Genomic DNA, 2,184 nt, shown 5'->3' with positions numbered 1-2,184 from the left:
GCTAGAAGTTGGCGAATAAAAATCATAGAAATTCAGGAGCCCCGCCTCATAAACTTTCTGTGTCTGCAGTGGTCAGGGGCGTGTTGAAACGTTGTATGAAAGGGGTCACACTGCTGCCTCTGGCACTCCCTACCTCTTAGAAAGAGGCAGATCTCTTAATAATCTCTTAATAAAACAGTGGGCTGTTTTTGGTTTGTGGGGTTCACTTACCTCCCCGAAAGTGTTCCGGTTTCTAATGGAATGCCGAGCAAGAGAATCAGAGGATCTGAATCAGGTTGGTGATACTAGGCAAGCTACTTCGCTACTTGGATCACATGACTCGGGAGATAAACTGGTCCTGGGAAGGTATGGGTCAGATAAGGATGATCTATGGAGCCTTCAGCAGATCACCATGAGTGAATCCAGTGCAGAACTTCAGAGCTTTGGAGTGAATATATGCCTTCCACAGCAAATACAAAGTTGCCTTCAGAGAAACACCTTCAGTCTTGCCCCTGAGCCACAATAGAAGCACAATGTGGGACCACGGGCCACATCATGAACTCGCATTTCTCTTATCTTCTACACCAGCAATTTTCAACCTTTTTCACCACGTGGAACCCATAACCCAATACTAAAATTCTGAAATACACCAAAAAAGTTATAATTTTTGCAGATCTGAAAAAAATTAGGTATAATTTTGATTCATTCATACCAAACATTTATTATTGTGTTGGCTCTTGCTATTTTTTAATTTAAAAGTCTAAGGGAAAAGAAGTCAGGGACCCTGATTAAATAGTCAGGTATTGTATGTTTACTTTTTTCCTCCATGGATGTAGGCTTTATTTGGGAACTGTTGGGGTAAGAGAGGGAGGAGCTAAGACTGGTGGATATATTGGGGGAGGGGCTTCTCAGCTTGCTTTCTAATTTTGGGCGGGTCTTGTGGAGATGAGGATGAGCGAGAACAGCTGTAGAAGTGGGTGAGAGGAAAAGGGAAGGTCATGGAATGGACACTTTCCTTAGGGAAGGAAGCCAAGACTGGGATTTGGGGACTGGGGGCAGGGAGGGATGACACCCCTGAGACTCAACCCAGGTCTGTGCTTCAGGCCAGCATTCCCAGAGCCCTGCCCTATCTTACCTTCCAGCGCACAAGACTGCCTTGCTGGCTCCCTCAACTTCCTGTGCAAAGGGGGCACCCTCCGCCTCTGGGTCCCTTGTCTAGGAGAATTCTTCACTCAGCCTGCCCTAAAGTCCCAGCCAGAGTCAGGAGGTTAGCAAGCCAAAGAGCAGGCAGAGGAACCATTGTGCCCTTTACCACCCCTCCTGACACCCTGCCCCTCCTTAGCTCCTCACAGGAGGTCATAACTCTTCACTCAATCCTCATGTACCCTGCCTTCCTTTGGGTTTCCCTAGTTGGGCTGTTCCTGGAGTGAGTCAGTGCTGAGCATCTGCCTGTAGCTGTGGCCAAGGGAGGCCACAGAGGCCACGTGGAAGACATCCCTGACACTGAACCAAGAGGCCCTGGAGTAGCACTGCTCATAGGATGCTGGCGCCCACCTGCCTGGCCCACACGGGCCTTGCTCATGTGTAACAGGGATGAGCTGCTGCTTCGATAGCTGCCTCAGTGTGTCCAGGTTGGTCAGCACGTCCAGCTTACAGCCAACCAGCACAACCTTGGCATTGGGGCTAAACTCCCGAGTCACCCTTTGACTCATTTTGCAGACACTGTCCAGTGTTTCTGGTCTGTTGATGTCAAAGCAGATGAGAAAAGTGTCTGAATCAGGATAGGCCAGGGTCTTCAGGTCACCCTAGTAAGAGGAACCTGAAGTGTCCCATATTCTTAGTTCAATGGTTGTTTATTTCAAAGCTTGGGGTAGGGTTTTCAAACATGGTGGGGACATAACTCCAGGAGTAGGCAGCCTTGGCAAACACCTTTGGCATCACTCTGTACATCCCCCCCACCAGCACCTTGCAGCAACCTCTCTGCCCCTCCATGGTCCCCACTACACCCACCCCCCACAGTGAAATGCCCCTCCCAGCCTCCACCTTGCTGCAAACACCAGCATCTCTGGGGCCCTGCAGCATCCCCAGATGCAGCTTCCGTGCCCCCTGCCCCACCCCCAGTTTCCTAAAAGTTCCTGTAGTATACAGGTTGAAAAAATGCTGCTGTACACCATTAAGGTGGGATGTACAGAGCAGTGTTCCATG

At 49.7% G+C, this 2,184-nt stretch overlaps 1 pseudogene; it reads right to left on the bottom strand.

Annotated features, from left to right (window-relative positions):
* Positions 1-1,385: 1,385 nt before the first annotated feature.
* On the bottom strand, positions 1,386-1,971 carry LOC123818724 (annotated as a pseudogene).
* Positions 1,972-2,184: the final 213 nt, after the last annotated feature.

The sequence above is a fragment of the Phyllostomus hastatus genome, unplaced genomic scaffold, assembly GCF_019186645.2.
Source record: "Phyllostomus hastatus isolate PE091 unplaced genomic scaffold, TTU_PhHast_1.1 phas_contig_29, whole genome shotgun sequence".
Lineage (NCBI taxonomy): Eukaryota > Metazoa > Chordata > Mammalia > Chiroptera > Phyllostomidae > Phyllostomus > Phyllostomus hastatus.
Note: the sequence above shows the minus strand (reverse complement) of the source record. Positions and strands in the feature narration are given on the sequence as shown.